Raw genomic sequence first — 18,763 nt, 5'->3', positions numbered from 1 at the left:
ACAGCAACCGATCGAGTCCGAAAGGGGCCTCATTGTGGTTCTGCATTTGACCGGTTTGTAAGTCCATGCAATATCCGGATTTGTAGGGCATTCGGATGGGACAGTGGCTTGATTTTGGACTGCATGGGAACATGATGGCAGCCATTCTCGTCGGCATGGATTTGATCAACCATGTGCAACTACAAAAAAGGGAGGGTCACTGGTATTTTTCACCAAGCACATCGTAACCCCTTCACGTCTGTGGCTGGCATCTGGTAACAAGTAATGGACTCTCTGAAACATTTTGTTTCAACCCACACGATTGCCCGTAGACTATCAGCAGCTAGACTAGGATATTACCGACAGACGCACAGGCTGCTGTTAACACTACAGCACAAACGGCTGCGTCGGGGCCAGGAAGAAGTAACTGCTGATGAATGGGCTGGCAGTGTGTTCAGTGATGAATCGCAATTGTGCACAACCCCCTTTTGACCATCTTTGGAGAGGCTGGTGGCGAACTGAGTACAAGTCCCATTCTTCTACTGTTTTGGAGAGGCACAGCGGCGTTTCACCAGAGACGGCATGTTGTGGGGAACCATCTTTTATTACTGCAGGTCATGTCTTGTAGTGACGGCAAAGTAGTGTGTCACAGCAGGCTTCGCGCCACTGCTGTGGTACCGCTTTTCAATGGGACAACACTCGTCGACGCATGGAACGTGTCTGTGTTATTTGAAGTACTCCCGTGACCAGAAAGTACCCCAGATCTGCTACTGATAGAACATGTGTGGGGTCAGCTCGGACAGCTCCGTCTCAATGTCAGTGTCCAGGATCTCAAGGACTAGTTCCAGTATTTGTGGCTCAGCCTGCTCAAGCTAGTATAAAAAGGCTTCGACACACTTCCCATCCAAATCAGTGCTTGCATCCAGGTCAGAGGTGACGCAATATCGTACTCATAAAGTGGGTGACAAGTTCTTTGTAAATTTGACTGGATTTTGTAATCACTGAAATAACATCACATACCATATCAACCTGTCAGGTTTCATTTCATTTCTCCCTCCCTTCCTGGGTGAGTCACTTTTTCGTCCGCCAATGTGCATTTTGGTCCAAAAGATCGTGGTTTACCGGTAGGATATGCGGTAAATTGCAATATCGACTGTTATAAGGACGTGCTTACATCAAGAATACTTACCAACTTAGCTCCATAAACAGGCATTAGTATCTCCCCAGTATGTTCGTACGACTAAAAATGATTTAAATCGCCTCTTCTTTTGGTGTGAACGTTATCTTGACAAGTAAGTCACTTTGCGCAAGTGGTTAAGCAAACTGAAGCACAGATTTCCCGCTTGTATCATCACTGTCCTCACAGCAGAGAATACAACATTTACAGAATCATTATGGATCTTTTAAGAGATTATGACCTCAACATCAGTGGTTCCCAACCTTTCTTAGACATTAGCTAGTGAGCTAGTACCCTCGCCCTCACCTACCCCTCAGCAGTCTGTTGCCCCCCCCCCCTCCTCCTCCTCCTCCTCCTCCGCATAATGACCAACTTTAGCACCAAACTAAGCAGTAGAATGAAAGACTATTCTCGGAACACTTTTATTTTAAAATAAGAAAAGATGAATGATATTTAGTTTGTGTGTGTGTGTGTGTGTGTTAGAATGGTTGATGATGGAATTCGTGGTGCACGGCAGGTGCTACCCAAAACGCCTTCTCAGATAAGAAAGGTAACTATCCACAATGAGGGTAGACCATTGTAACGAGACATACTTCCACTGCACTACTCGTCTCCATTGCGGAACTTGCTTGACCTGCACACTGCAACCCCATTTAAAATCAACCACTTTAAAATTTGTGCACTATACTTACTGTTTGTAAATCACTTCGTTGCTGCACTCCTTATTTCTGAACTGACAGAACTTGGAAGACTTTGGGCTGTTAATGCTTTGTGTCTGACCACAGACGCTACCATTAATAATAATAATAATAATAATAATAATAATAATACACAAAGCAATTACTATATAAATACATCAGCTACACCATTGCAATTTCATAACCACTTCTACAACCCTTTAGATCACATAACATCAACAGATACGAAGAAAGTAAATTGGAAAAAGAAAACACTACATGGCAAGCACCCGTATCATCCAACACAGCCACACATCGATCAAGACGCATCCAACACATGGCTAAGAAAAGGCAATATATACAGTGAGACGGAAGGATTCATGATTACAATACAGGATCAAACAATAAACACCAGATATTACAGCAAGCATATTATTAAAGATCCCTATACCACAACAGATAAATGCAGATTTTGCAAACAACAAATAGAAACAGTAGATCACATTACAAGCGGATGTACAATACTAGCAAACACAGAATACTCCAGAAGACATGACAATGTAGCAAAAATAATACATCAACAACTTGCCATACAACATAAACTAATAAAACAAGATGTTCCCACATACAAGTATACACCACAAAATGTACTGGAGAATGATGAATACAAATTATACTGGAACAGAACCATTATAACAGATAAAACAACATCACGTAACAAACCTGACATCATACTCACCAATAAAAAGAAGAAATTAACACAACTAATCGAAATATCCGTACCCAATACAACAAATATACAGAAGAAAACAGGAGAAAAAATTGAAAAATACATCCAACTGGCTGAGGAAGTCAAAGACATGTGGCACCAGGATAAAGTTGACATCATACCAAGTAGACTATCAACTACAGGAGTCATACCACACAATATCCACCAGTACATCAACGCAATACAGCTACATCCAAATGTATATATACAACTACAGAAATCTGTAATTATTGATACATGTTCAATTACCCGAAAGTTCCTAAATGCAGTGTAACATATACTGTACAGTTAAAAGGAAGTCACGCTTGATCAAGGTCCGCGTCACTTTCCATTTTTAACCAGACATAACGTCTGAGACAGGAAAGAGAAATAATAATAACACTGTTATTTAACTTAGTTCTGGATAGAGTCATGGCAGAATGGGAAAAAGAACTCAAAAAAGAAAAGTACTGGAAACCAATATCACTGGGAACCAAAAAAGATGACCTACAAATCCCCTACTTAGCCTACGCAGACGATCTTGCAATAATGGCAGATTCTAGTGAAATGGCAGTCAAACAGATAGAAACCTTAAAAGAGTGTGCAGGAAAAGTTGGCCTACAAATATCTTTTGAGAAAACGGTGTTTACAACAACAAATCTAGAAATTTCTAAGTTACAAACCAAATATGGAGAAATTAAGAGGGTACCATACTTTAAATATTTAGGAGAGATAATTTCTGAAAAATACTCACAACAAGAAAGAATATTAAAAGCTCGTAGGGGTCTAGGGCTGGTCCAAAACATTTACAATAAAAAATGTCTATCTATAAATACAAAAATTAAACATTATAAGTCGGTAATTAAACCAATAATGCTATATGCCAGCGAAACATTGACACTTAAAAGGAAAACAGATATGGAAAACCTGAAGAAAGAGGAAAGGAAAATCATTAGGAAAATTCTGGGACCAAGATGGACCAAAGAGGGGTATAGATTACAGAAAAATTCTAAAATTGAAGAATATTCTAACATAGAGATAGACATGAGGAAGAGGCGTCTAAAATTCTATGGCCACATAATGAGACTTCCCGATCACAGACTTACAAAAAAAATAGTAAGATACGTAGCATCCCTTGTTAATGGAGGAGAATGGATCAAAAATGTAAAGAAAGATCTGGAATTAGCCAACATTACTACTGAAGACATGAACAAAAGAAACAATTTCAAACTTAAAGTTGACAAATGGGAGGTCAAACCAGAGACAAAAGCGCCGAGAACTGGAACAAAATGGAGCGAAGAAAGAAAAGCTGAATTCTCGCAAAGAATGAAGACCTGGTGGGCAAACAAGAAGAATAAGAAGCCCCGGAAGTGAACCATCTTTACTTAGCGTCTTCCATGTTGGGAGCTTTACGACTAATAATAATAATAATAATAATAACACTGTGCACTGCACTATAGTAGCCCTTAAGTATTTACTGCTGTGTCATGCTGTCAATTAATTCATCTATCTGTTTAGAAGCGAGTAATAAAGCAATTTCTGGGCTACTGCACGTACTATATAGAACCTGGAGAAGATATTTTCCTGGGATACTTAGCATTTGTTACGTATACGTCTCACTGTTATTTGCGATGTACGGGACAAAGCACAACATATGGGTGAAGGGGGTGGACTACGTGAGGAACCTGTAACCTCCACCGCATTAATTCTACAAATTGAGAAGAAGTAATTACTTTTAACTTACACAATCAGTATTATAGTATTACAAAATTGTGATAATAGTAATGATCTTTTAAAATAATTTGCTATCTTGACTAGAGCAAAATCGAATCGTTTAGTTTTTACTCCTCAGCAAATTTCATTTTACCCCTCATGGGTCAATGACCCCAGGTTGGGAACCACTGCACTACATAATCGAGTGTTTATTCCCATGGAGAGCTTCTGTATCAATCGTACCTATTGCTTAAGCTTTACTTTCTTCATCATGCGACCAGAAGATTACGTAGAAGTTTCATTTTAGAACAGAAAAGTGTATTTGTATTATTATTTACTATTATTATTTACCTTATTCTCTACGACTAATGTAAATAATTAGTACCTTTTGCCAGTCACCATGATGAACCAATATGATTTTTTATCAATGATTTTGCACTATGTGTGTCCTACCAAAGTTTTTTTAACCAGAGCACACTGATTAGCCTAAGTGTTATGACCAATGCTCAGCCTATATGCGGAGCAGAGACGATTGGGGAGTCATTCTAGCAACGGTACGGACCGCAAATGGGGAAATCCACTGAGATGAGAGACTTCAACAAAGGACAATTTGTTGTGGCCCAATGCCTGGGAGCGAGCATCTCGGAAACGACGAAGCTGGTCGGTTATCCGCTTTCCACTGTCATGAGCATCTATGGAAAGTGGCTCAAGGACGGTGAAATCACGAGTGGACCTGAAGGCTTTTGACGCAAACGCCTCATCACAGAACGTGCAGGTCAGAGATATACCCGCTCTGTAAAGCAGGATAGGCGACAATCTGCAGATCTAAGAACAATACAGTCCTAGAGCGGACACAAATGTCTCGCAAAACAGCGTTCAGTACACGTTTTTGGAAATGGGGCTCCGCAGTAGACATCGTCAATTACGATTGCATTGGGCACAGGGTCACAGAGACTGGACCGTAGAATAATGGATACGTGCCGCATAGACGAATGAATCACATTTCTTGTTACAGTAGTCCTATAGCCGTGACGAATAAGCCGTCATCCATCCAAAGAACGCTCGAAATATGCACCGCACCACGGATGCAGGTGAGTGGGAGCAGTATTGTGCTATGGAGGACATTCACCAAGGCTTCCATGGGATCTGTGGCGATAATATAATGCATCATCACAGCTACAGACTACTTGAACATCAATGGGGACAACTTGCATCGCTTCATGTTTCATGTCTTCAGCGAAGGCGATGTTATCCTGTAGCAGAATAACTGTTCATGTCACCGTGCCTCCAGGAGTATGACAATGAATTCACGTTTACGTCTTGGCTACAAAATTCGCCTGACCCGAACCCGTTCGAACACATCCGGAAAGCTATCGGGCGCCATCTCCACGCCCACCAACCAACAGTCCGTAATTTATGGAAATTGCTTGACCCCAGCGTAGACATTTCGTGCCACGTACCTCCAGAAACCAACCAAGGACTTCTCGAACCTATATCATTCAGAATAGCTGCTGTATTGCATTTCAGAGGTGGACCAACACGCCCTTAAGGAGGTGGCCACTTCGTTTTGGCTCATCAGTGTTTGTACCAGTCATGTAATAAGATATGTGCACCAGAAGCCTTTTCCAGAGAAGTCTATCTCCTGTGAACAACGTAGCCGTCTCAGCGTTAGTGGTCACGGAATGTCTGGCATTTTTTTCGGTTTGAACTTTGTGCATCTGGGAAGGGATGGTGGTGAGAAGGGTGGGGGAGAGGAACTGCGAATTTGAAAAAATTGTCTAAACCTTACTCTAGTCAATGTACTAGATAAATATTTTTATTGATAACCTCTACGACCACTACATTCTTTCTTTAGAGGAGTACTAGCCCTGCATGTTTTGCAGGAGAACTTCTACGAAGTTTGAAAGGTAGAAGATGAGGTAATTTCGAAAGTAAACCTGTGAGGACGGGTCGCCAGTCGTGCTTGCGTAGCTCATTCGGTAGAACACTTGTAAAGTAATGCTGATGAGTAGGAAAAACAAACCGGCAGTGTTCGAATACAGTAGTAAGTACTTCCCTGTTTGAGACAGTCACGTCTTTTAAATATCTGAGAGTAACGTTGCAAAGCTATACGAAATGGAACGAGCATATGAGGAGTGTGGTAGGAAAGGCGAATGGTGAACTTCGGTTTATTGGGAGAATTTTAGGAAAGTGTGGTTCATCTGTGAAGGAGATCACATTCGTGGGTGCTGCTCGACTGTTTGGGATCCGCACCTGGTCGGATTAAAGGAAGACATCGAAGCAGTTCAGAAGCGGGCCGCTAGATTTGTTATTGGTAAGTTAAAACGACACGTAAATGTTACGGAGATGCTTCGATAACTCAACTGGGCATCCCTGGAGGGAACGTGAGGTTCTTTTCGAGGAATACTGTTGAGAAAATTTAGAGAACCGGAATCTGAAGCTAACCGTAGAACGATCCTACTGGCGCTAGTATATACACTCCTGGAAATGGAAAAAAGAACACATTGACACCGGTGTGTCAGACCCACCATACTTGCTCCGGACACTGCGAGAGGGCTGTACAAGCAATGATCACACGCACGGCACAGCGGACACACCAGGAACCACGGTGTTGGCCGTCGAATGGCGCTAGCTGCGCAGCATTTGTGCACCGCCGCCGTCAGTGTCAGCCAGTTTCCCGTGGCATACGGAGCTCCATCGCAGTCTTTAACACTGGTAGCATGCCGCGACAGCGTGGACGTGAACCGTATGTGCAGTTGACAGACTTTGAGCGAGGGCGTATAGTGGGCATGCGGGAGGCCGGGTGGACGTACCGCCGAATTGCTCAACACGTGGGGCGTGAGGTCTCCACAGTACATCGATGTTGTCGCCAGTGGTCGGCGGAAGGTGCACGTGCCCGTCGACCTGGGACCGGACCGCAGCGACGCACGGATGCACGCCAAGACCGTAGGATCCTACGCAGTGCCGTAGGGGACCGCACCGCCACTTCCCAGCAAATTAGGGACACTGTTGCTCCTGGGGTATCGGCGAGGACGATTCGCAACCGTCTCCATGAAGCTGGGCTACGGTCCCGCACACCGTTAGGCCGTCTTCCGCTCACGCCCCAACATCGTGCAGCCCGCCTCCAGTGGTGTCGCGACAGGCGTGAATGGAGGGACGAATGGAGACGTGTCGTCTTCAGCGATGAGAGTCACTTCTGCCTTGGTGCCAATGATGGTCGTATGCGTGTTTGGCGCCGTGCAGATGAGCGCCACAATCAGGACTGCATACGACCGAGGCACACAGGGCCAACACCCGGCATCATGGTGTGGGGAGCGATCTCCTACACTGGCCGTACACCACTGGTGATCGTCGAGGGGATACTGAATAGTGCACGGTACATCCAAACCGTCATCGAACCCATCGTTCTACCATTCCTAGACCGGCAAGGGAACTTGCTGTTCCAACAGGACAATGCACGTCCGCATGTATCCCGTGCCACTCAACGTGCTCTAGAAGGTGTAAGTCAACTACCCTGGCCAGCAAGATCTCCGGATCTGTCCCCCATTGAGCATGTTTGGAACTGGATGAAGCGTCGTCTCACGCGGTCTGCACGTCCAGCACGAACGCTGGTCCAACTGTGGCGCCAGGTGGAAATGGCATGGCAAGCCGTTCCACAGGACTACATCCAGCATCTCTACGATCGTCTCCATGGGAGAATAGCAGCCTGCATTGCGGCGAAAGGTGGATATACACTGTACTAGTGCCGACATTGTGCATGCTCTGTTGCCTGCGTCTATGTGCCTGTGGTTCTGTCAGTGTGATCATGTGATGTATCGGACCCCAGGAATGTGTCAATAAAGTTTCCCCTTCCTGGGACAATGAATTCACGGTGTTCTTATTTCAGTTTCCAGGAGTGTATTTCCATGGAAATAAGATACGAGAAATTAGGGCACATACGGAGTCATATAGACAGTCGTTTATCCCTCGCTCTGTCAGCGAGTGGAACAGGAAAGGAGACGACTACGTCTCCATCTGCATCTACATGGATACTCTGCAAATAACATTTAAGTGCCTGGCAGAAATAAGAGGGGCAGATCTTGAGGAACAACGTAGGCCCGATCAAAGAAAATAGTGAATTCAAGGAGACATCGCAAGAAAGAACCCCATACACAAGATTATAAACACCATTCGTAGGAGAAGGTTCCTTTTCAAGGCCACGTTGAACGACTGAGTTCTACGTGAGCACAGGGAATTTCCGTTACATTCTAAACAAGAGAACCAAGGAGGCATGGTCCACCGAACTACTAAAACATATGCAAGAAGTGGGGATACCACTGGAGGATATCCATAAACACATTCCGCTCAAGAATTAACTCGAAGAATGGCTTCTTTTCCAAGAAAAGACAGTGCTAAAACTGGCAAAATATAGACTGAAGTGAGGAAGGAGCAGCACAAGAAACGAATGCGAGAATACTAGGCCGAAGTTATTGGCGCAAGGAAAAGGAAAAGTCCAGCTGAAATAGCATGGTCGCGGATGGCCAATACGAAAGAAATTAGAATCATTATTGTTATCATCATGTTTATCTAAGCAGTCTTACGCCCGAGAATCTTCATTTGAAGGTTCAAGACTCACCAGTTGCAGCACCCGCATCATGTTCTGGCCGTTGATGATGACGGAGCCTCTGCCGGCAGTCTGCAGGACGATGTCACCGTGCAGTCCCGAAACAAGCTTCAGGTGTCCGTTCACTGTCTGTATCCGAGGCCTGAAACGAAAAATACTTGTATATATTATCTTACTAATGGTGGACAGTCTCAGTCCTCAGTTATATTTATTCAGTGTGTCAGTAGATTCATTTAACTCTGTCATTACCGACTGCTGCTATGCTCGTGGTCCTCTCAGCTACAAGAAAGGAAAATGAGGAAGATTATTCGTTGAACCTTACCCTTTTCATTCAGGCTCGTTTCAATACATTCTTCAGGGCAATAGTTTTATAGTAATTTTTATATAGGGACACAGATTTGTATCGAAGAGTCAATGCTAAGATGTTGGATGATTTCTAACCCAAGAAGAAGTTTGTGCAATCGATTAGATTACATAATTAATCAATTTGTCCTCGGATGACACATAAAGAGAAATTATATTCATTAGGAAAAGTATTTAATATGATAAAACCTGTGACATATGATGTTCGCTTTGGGAGAAAGCTGCTGGTTTGTTTTGGTATGTTTCCTAATGCAAAAATTCTTGCACGTTGTAATTTTACAGAGCTAAACCAATGTCACATTTGAGAAGTCCCAACAACAAAATCGTCTGGGTAGATTAAATAACACAAATAGAAAGTGTAACAGGAAACAGCAGTTCTTTGTATTGTATAAACCAAACATCTGATTTCTGCTTCTATGTATACAGGAATCTTTATGAGGGGTAAAATACAAGAAGCCATTAAAAAGGAGCATCTGAAACCCACTGGTTATTTCTTTGCTCAATGCTTTCTTTTGCATTTATTACCTATTCAACACAGTTATGGATCTTCTAAAAGTGGGGTTAAGCAGTTATTATGACTTACACGATGTCTAACCAAGGTATCTCTTTTTCCTTGACACGTTTTACGTAACTAAAGCAGTCGTAACCTCAAACGTTCGTCTGAGCGCCAAGTTCGTGGTCCCTTGTCTCGACCAAACAGTGTGATTTAACTCAAACATCCATCACTGTAGAGACCCTCCATTTTTCACACAGAGCAGAAATCAAATTAAACGCCCAAAGAGGTTCTACGTCGAATGGGACGCCGAACCCTGTACTTTTAAATTTGCTTATATGGTCTTTAGCTCCATGACCATGTACGCCAAATGTACAATTAAACAGAAAATAAATGGAACAATGAAACTGGACCCAAGTAGAAATAACTAGTGTCATTTGTGTTGTGTACCTTGTGGAAGATTGGGTGTGTCACAATTAACAGTGAAAACTAACATCGGGGAAAGTATTTATTTGTTTATTTCTGAAACCCTATCCTCCAATATTTCCAAAGCAGATCGTATGATACATGCATAACACTGAAAATTCTTTGCGTAATGGTAGTTTTTTTTTAAATTTTCGACTCTAATAGTGGAACAATAAAGATATTAATTCACATAGTATATATATATATATATATATATATATATATATATATATATATATATATATATATATATATATATAAAACCATAATTAATTATACAAACAATATGAAACGGACACAAGTACTGAAACAAAAATGAATGTCTTAGTTTGTTTCTAATGTTGATTTGTCTTGTTGCCCTATGATTTGCCTCGTAGTTTGGATGCACAAAATCAACCAGTGCATTTCCTGCAAATATAATATTTGCAGGAAATATTCTACTAGTATATTACGAGTACAATTAGTGTGCAACTCACCAAGCCCCAGTCATCACAACTCCATTCGAGTTTCGTACATTGTGTATTTAAGGGAACTTGTGTTACAAGAAACAACGAAATGAAAACGGAACACTCAGAAAAACGTTAATCAGTTGTTTATTATCTCAAAAGTAATTGCCATAACTGTTGATACCTTTATCCCTCAGTGAGACAAAACGGTAACTGCCTTCATGCATAAATGCTTGCGGTTGCCTACGGGACCATAATTGTACCCAGGCGTGCATCTCTTCTTCCGAAGCAAATTACGCCCACGTATGTCTTTCTTCAGGGCTCCAAAAATATGGGAATTGCATGGGAGAGATCGGTACTGGTTTTTATTTTTTTATTTACACTTCAAGTTCGGTAGGACCAAATTGAGGAGCAAATCTCCAAGGTCATGGAACGCGTCAGTACATGAAATTACAACATAAAAGTAATAACAGATAAAAATAAAATGTTTACAAACCCAAAAAAGTCAATCCATGAGTTTAAGAAAACGCAATCAACAATACAACAAGAATTAGCTTCCTTTTTCAAGGAACTCCTCGACAGAATAGAAGGATTGACCCATGAGGAAACTCTTCAGTTTCGATTTGAAAGCGCGTGGATTACTGTTAAGCTTTTTGAATTCGAGTGGTAGTTTAAGAAAATGGATGCAGCAGTATACTGCACACCTTTATGCACAAGAGTTAAGAAAGTCCGATCCAAATGTAGGTTTGATTACTGCCGGGTATTAACTGAGTGAAAGCTGCTTATTCTTGGGAATAAGCTAATATTGTTAACAAGAAATGATAGTAAGGAATATATATATTGAGAGGCCAATGTCACAATACCCATACTCGTGAACAGGGGTCGACAAAAGGTTCGTGAACTTACACCACTTATTGCCCGAACCGCCCGTTTCTGAGACAAAAACTCCCTTTTGGAATGGGAAGAGTTACCCCAAAACATAATGCTATACGACATAAGCGAACGAAACTAAGCAAAGTAGACTAATTTTCGTGTCGAACGATAACTTACTTAAGATACCGTTAGAATAGTAAAAATTGCAGCATTAAGTCTTTGAACAAGACCCTAAACGTGGGCGTTCCACGACAGTTTACTATCTATCTGAACACCTAGAAATTTGAACTGTTCAGTTTCACTAATCATATGATCATTCTGTGAAATTAAAACGTCAGATTGTGTTGAATTGTGTGTTAGATACTGTAAAAGCTGAGTCTTACTGCGATTTATCGTTAGTTTATTTTCGACAAGCCATGAACTTAGGTATGATGAACTGCACTATTTGAAACCGAGCCAATGCCACAGACAACATCCTTTACTACCAAGCTAGTGTCATCCGCAAACAGAAATATTTTAGAGTTACCCGTAATACTAGATGGCATATCATTTATATAAATAAGGAATAGGAGTGGCCCCAACACTGATCCCTGGGGCACCCCCCCCCCCCCCCCCCACTTGACTGTACCCCACTGAGACCCCACATCTCAGCCATTCTCAACATTGTGAATAATGACCTTTCGTTGTCTGTTGTTAAAGTAAGAGGTGAACCAATTTTGAACTTCTCCCCATATTGCCAGCCGGTGTGGCCATGCGGTTATAAGCGCTACAGTTTGGAACCGCGTGACCACTACGGTTGCAGGTTCGAATCCTGCCTCGGGCATGGATGTGTGTGATGTCCTTAGGTTAGTTACGTTTAAGTAGTTCTAAGTTCTAGGGAACTGATGACCACAGATGTTAAGTCCCATAGTGCTCAGAGCCATTTTTTTCTACTCCCCATATTCCGTAATGGTCCTACTTCTGGAGCAATATTTTGTGATCAACACAATCAAACGCCTTAGTTAAATCAAAAAATATGCCTGGCGTTCGAAACCTTTTGTTTAACCCAATCAGTACCTCACATAGAAAAGAGAATATATCATTTTCAGTTGTTAAGCAGCTTCTAAAGCCAAACTGCACATTTGATAGCAAATCTTGTAATATAAAATGATCAATTTTCCTTATATACACAGCCTTTTCAATAAGTTTAGCAAACACTGATGGCATGGAAATAGGTCTAAAATTGTCTTCACTGTCCCTTTCTTCTTTTTTATAAAGTGGCTTTACTACTGAGTAATCGTTCAGGAAACTGACAATTCCTAAAAAAAAGTTACAAATATGGCTAAATACTGGGCTAACATGTGCAGCACAGTAATATTCTGCAAGCACTCCATCATAACCATGAGAGTCCTTAGTCTTCAGTGGTTTAATTATTTACTCACTTTCCCCCTTGTCTGTATCAAAGTGAATCAAGAGCTGTCTCTAGCTTGAGCAGAAATGCTCTGAAGTCAGGGTTAGGCGACCTATAAACAGCACCAAGTAGAAGTTTAGTTTCACAACATTCAACTGCCCCTGCACAACACTGAAATATTTGATCAGTGCAGTTCCGTGATAGGTCTATGGGCTCAAATGGAATACTGTTTTTTACGTACATAGCCACTCCCCCACCACGCAAATGAACTCATTGAAAAACAGCCAGCTAATCTGTATCCTGGTAAAGGAAGCCTCTGAATTGTCATTATTTAAGTGGTGTTCCATCATACCAATAATTTCAGAGTCAACATCTATAAGGTGTTCACTAACTTTATCTCTAATACCTCTTATATTTTGATGAAATATGCTAATTCCTTCTCCACTTGGAAACATGACATCCTCTGAAGGTGAGCCCTTAGTTAGAGAGACTTCCTTTAAGCAGGTACCTATCAGCTGCCTTCAGTATAAAAAAGGTGCACCTCTAACACCAGATAAATGCAGGAAATTTTCCACGAGTGATCCCGCCACTACCCACCACATTGTCACATATAAACTTTGCCAGCCTAAATCCACATCTAATTAGGCTCAATGTCACCGATAGTCTACAACGTTACTTCCTCAACTCATTGTCACCGATGTTCTACAACGTTACTTCCACAAGGTACATGTTATAATTTACTGTACACTAGTACAAGTTGAAACAAGTGTTTCACGTATCGTTTCGCATTTGGGAACAATATTGCACTCTTCCCTGCTGCGAGCTGTGTATTCTTGTAAACACCTCCCTATCATCTCCTAAGACTTTAAAGTATCTGCAAGTAGTTGCTCCAGTTATTGAACTGCATCAACGGTCGCAGTGTGCAGTTCACTTTTGATATGACTCCAGGCAGAAAACTCCTGAGGAGGTCGAGATACAAGCCCCGCTGGATTGATCCGTCTTGGACCACAATGGCGCGTTATATGTTGTCTTCGGTCAGCAGCCAAGTGTACTGACGCCCCATTGATTCCCCAGTGTTGCGCAAGGGGAACATATTCGGCAATCCTGGAAGTTTCTGCCACAGAGACCAAAGGTACCCTCGACCGTCAAGTTTCCTTAGAAGGCTGTGTGGCCCAATGAGATGATCACCTAGTACCCATAACCACACATTCATTGAGAAACTTTGCTGGTACGGTGACTCATGAAAATCATGTGGATCGATTTTGTGCTCAATTAGATGGGGACTTATTCGAGAAGTTCAAATTTCAAATATATATGTGTTAATTGAGACGCAATTTCACAGTGATGTAAGTGGCTGATCGTAACCTATTATCTCGCAGAATGCTCGTTTGAAGACTCACATTTACTTGAAAGTTTTTGCGTCCATTGTCGCATATTTTCTCCTGTATCAGTTTTAGTTATTAATTTAGATACACCCCGTACACATTAATGAAAAATCTAGTTACAGTTAGCTTCTATGCTGGAGGGAAAGAGACGGAAATAACAGGAATAGTTCGGCGTGGCACGTGACCAGGCGTCAACATGACAGTCAGGAGTGGGATGGACGAGACATGTGCCTGATCGTGAATGTCCGACGCTTGGAACAGTGCATCTCCGAGGTCATACAGTCACGTACCACCGTGTCGAGGGTACACAGTGAGTGCTTCGGTACATGTAAAACCATAGCCAGCTGCTATGGCAACAACGTGTTGACAACAGCAACCACTCCTAGTCACTGCGGATGTACGAGCCACAGTACGGTAAACCACTCGTCAGTTCAATAGTTTACAACGACAACTCGTGAACAGCCATAACATTCTCAACAGTCTCCTTCCTGTAGAGTACAGAAGTCACTCATTGACATGTATGCCTCCGCTCAAATCATTTCTTAACACAGCTAACTGCACTTTGTGTAATATACTATTGCCGCAAGCTGTCACTTTTTATGGTCATTTAAGTGTGAAAATGGCTCCATTGAAACCGCTGTATGTAATATGTACGAAAACTAATATGGACTCTTTTAAGATTAGATGGAACGATATTGTCTTCACCTAATGTGATGCTGCGAAATCGCAGAAAACTTAAATTAATGTGGACATGCCAGAATTGGAAACCAGTTCCTCGTGATTATAGGTCAGTTTCTTGATAAGCGCAACACCTAGTTGGATGGACGTTACTTGAAGAAGTGCGAGGTGAAATGTTATACACGAGATGCCATTGTTAGTGATGAGAAAAGCAGGTTATCTAAGTACCTTTGATAAAATCGCTCTCTAACTACCAAAACCCTCAATCAGTACATTAAAAGTTGCAGAAAGAATGTGCCCTCTGCCTCGTGATGACTGGGTGTTGTGTGATGTCCTTAGGTTAGTTAGGTTTAAGTAGTTCTAAATTCTAGGGGACTGATGACCATAGATGTTAAGTCCCATAGTGCTCAGAGCCATTTGAACCAAAGAATGTGCCTTAACGACTCTGAGAACGTATTCAGGGTTGATAACACCGCATTATGGTGCATAGATGTTCAATCAGAAATCTAGGCTACGTCCGGTGCTACTACAATCTTCAAACCTGATTTGTTTTTTTGTGTGTGTGTGTGCGTGTTAAAATGCTACTTCGTATAAACTGAAATCTGATGTATGTAATGGAGATCAATCGCCGATAACAGAAATTAAAAACTCAAGAAAATTACTAGAAAGAAAAACACTAATAAAATGCTAATGATCTTACAAAACACAAACATACTCTCTCTCTCTCTCTCTCTCTCTCTCTCTCTCTCTCTCTCACGCGCACACACCACACATACATACACACACACACACACACACACACACACACACACACACACACACACGCATGCGCGCTCTAATTAGATATGGAAACTGGGGATCTTGAAGGCAACACAGTGATATATACTTATAATTGGAATATGCTCAGCTGAACTAGTTGATTCGTTTTTCTGCTTGTTTACTCTGTTTTAGCCCGTCATCCAGCCAGACGCTAACGAGTTTTACACATTCTGTTTCATTTAGCTTGTGATAACTAATAACTACTTCTAGTATCAACTGGCTGTTTCATTTGTTTATAAATTTTTACGGTGTGCGTCTTTGTGCGAGTAAGACTTTAACTGTTTTCTATGGACCCCTTGCTTGCCTGTTCAGCCACTATCTCGGCTGCCTCTGATGTAGGCAAGTTTGGATGCTTGATTAGCTACTCCATCAGCAAGCATTACAGAGTTTTGAACAGTTCCTTAGAGACTCTGGAAGGCCACGTACATGGACTAGAAACACGAGCAGATCCAATACCAAATCCTTTGCGACTCCACAGTTTGTGTTCCCCACACTGCATCTCGTCCATTTCTGTGGTGAAGTTTGCCCTTGCAACTCCCAACTTCCTATCACAAAAATTCATCAACTTTACAACCGAAGCTGGTGGCTCAGGGGTCAGGGGAGAGCACTCGCATTCCGAAGAATGACAGTTCAAATCCTCGTCCAGATATCTAGAGTTAGGTTTTCTGAGGTTGCCCTAAATCACTGCAGGCAAAATGTCGCAGCGGTTCCTTTGAAAAGAACATGGCCAATTTCTCTTCGCATTCCCAAGCTGTGCTCCTTCTGTTGGGTTGGTGCACAAGTTCGTAGCGTTTTTCCATAAGTTTAATAAACACAACAGATACTCTTAACAGAGACTTTAGTCATAATAATGTATTCTCCTTGACTGTTTACAACAGTCTGGTAACGCTGGGATAACTTTTCGATTCTGCAACTGTAGAAATCACTTGGTTTTGAGGAGGAGAACTCGTCGAACCACGTTCGGAGCGCATTTTCATCCGGGAAGGAAGTTCCTTAAAGGTTTTAAGACAGAGAGCGATAAAGGTTGTAATGGTACTTGAATTACGTAACCATTACGGCAGCTCACCTGAACCTCCCGATACCAGCAATATTCTACTGTGTTTCTACAAAGTAGTTGACATATTTCTGAGACAACATTCAGATTTGATTTCATTAATGTAGAGATACTTTGATACATCGATATGTTTATGTTGAAATGATATTATTCTTATATATATTCTTTCTTTTGTTACTATGATCTTTGTCGTACTTGTAACTCTGATTTTCGGGCGCGTAAGTGATTATTAGTTAATTAGTTGTTAGAGAGTCAGACCTTGAGAAGGTCAAGTCTTGGACGTCATGTTGGAAAGACGCATATTGTAGTCAGCTTCTAAAATGTGAACTTTAACAGTGAGGAAGATGTTTTCAAGTATGTTTTGAATTGTGAAGTGATGCTTTGTGTGTTACGTGATATTGCAGCAAAAGTAATAAAAAAGAAGCGTAATTTAAATTCTGAGTGCTGAATACTTTTTTACATCACCATTGTCCTGCAAAAGTGTAATCTTCAAGAATGGTTTGTGAAGCGCATCTATAAAACTTCTGAATATAGCAGAATAAAACCTAGGCCTCTTTGCATCCGAGCTTGGAATCATCACCACCTAGATTTTCGACGATTGAGCCATGATTTTACAACGAGACCAGCGTGGGAAACACGAAAAGATGAGTGCCTAGTTTATTTATTATTACATGAAATGACTTTATTAACTGTGCTCTAATGACACCTGCCACATAATAACTTTGTTGTTGCCCGAAAATGCAGTATTTAGCAGCGTGAGCAACACCACAATCATTATTAAATTTTGACCTTTGTTGTGGTAGGACTGTTAGAAGGTGAAAACCTGGGGGCGGCAAGTTAGAGTGAACAAGGTGGGTGTGGAATGACTCCGCAGCCCAACTCTTGTATAGCGTTTTTTTTTTTTTTTTCAGTCTAGCAGAATGCAGGCGGGCGTTATCGTAGAGTAGTATCATTTCAAGCAGTCTTCCTGGTCGTTGTCTTGAACTGCGTCTGCAAGTCTCACTTGTTGACAATAAGTGCCGGTATGGGTGGTTACACCTCGACTACGGGGAAGCAATTCGTAGTACACCACACCGTCGCTGTTCGATCAGGTGCATAACATCATCTTTTGTGGATGCGCGCTGGTCTTTGTACGGGGAGTTGCTGCTTTGTCTGGGCTCAACCATTCCTTTCTTTTCCTTATGGCAGCATAAAGAAACCATTTCTCGTCACCAGTAACGATACAGGATAGAAACGGTCGGTGCTGTTAACGAGCCAATTGATGACGAACAAGCAGAGATGCACATGTGCCCCCCCCCCCCCCCCTGCTGATTTTTGTGGTTTTGACTTACAGCACACCTCATTTTTGAACCTTCCCCATTTCATGCAAATGTCACATGATGGCGAAATGGTAACAGTTCATCACGTTTGCCTGTTGTAGAGTACAATGGTGTACATCATTGTGGATTAATGCATTTAAACAGTCTTCATCAAATACCGAAGGTCTTCCTGCACTTGGAGAGTCACTAATGTCGAAACGTTCCTCCTTGAAACGAGAAAACCATTTCCTTGCCGCACTGTGTACAATGGCAGTATCCCCATACACGGCGCAGATGTTTCTAGCTTCTCCGCTGCTGTCACCCCTCTACTGAACTCAAACAGAAGAGTATGTCCGAAACGCTCCGATTTCTCCACTGGCACTCAATTTTCTAGCGTCCACAGCTTCACTCACTCTTTTGAAATGACAAAAAGACAAGACGTAAACTCAAAAAGCAAAAGTGAACTGCAGATAAAAATTGACAATCGATAAACAAAGCCAAAACAAGCGGAATACCAACATACAAAACAAGAACACAACGAATTTATGCACCAGTCTACTATAACGAATTCGCCATCGACGGGACGTTCGACCCAGTGCCCC

At 41.9% G+C, this 18,763-nt stretch overlaps 1 long non-coding RNA gene across 1 annotated transcript in view; it reads right to left on the bottom strand.

The window, feature by feature from the left end:
• Window positions 1–8,908: 8,908 nt before the first annotated feature.
• LOC124544820 overlaps window positions 8,909–18,763 on the bottom strand; it is a 29,482-nt gene continuing 19,627 nt past the window's right edge. Inside the window, exon 3 of the long non-coding RNA XR_006967568.1 lies at window positions 8,909–9,039. This is a non-coding gene — a long non-coding RNA (uncharacterized LOC124544820). The remainder of the gene's footprint in view (window positions 9,040–18,763) is intronic.

The sequence above is a fragment of the Schistocerca americana genome, chromosome 8 (genome assembly GCF_021461395.2).
Source record: "Schistocerca americana isolate TAMUIC-IGC-003095 chromosome 8, iqSchAmer2.1, whole genome shotgun sequence".
In the NCBI taxonomy this organism is placed as follows: domain Eukaryota; kingdom Metazoa; phylum Arthropoda; class Insecta; order Orthoptera; family Acrididae; genus Schistocerca; species Schistocerca americana.
This window is presented reverse-complemented; position numbering and strand designations above follow the sequence as displayed.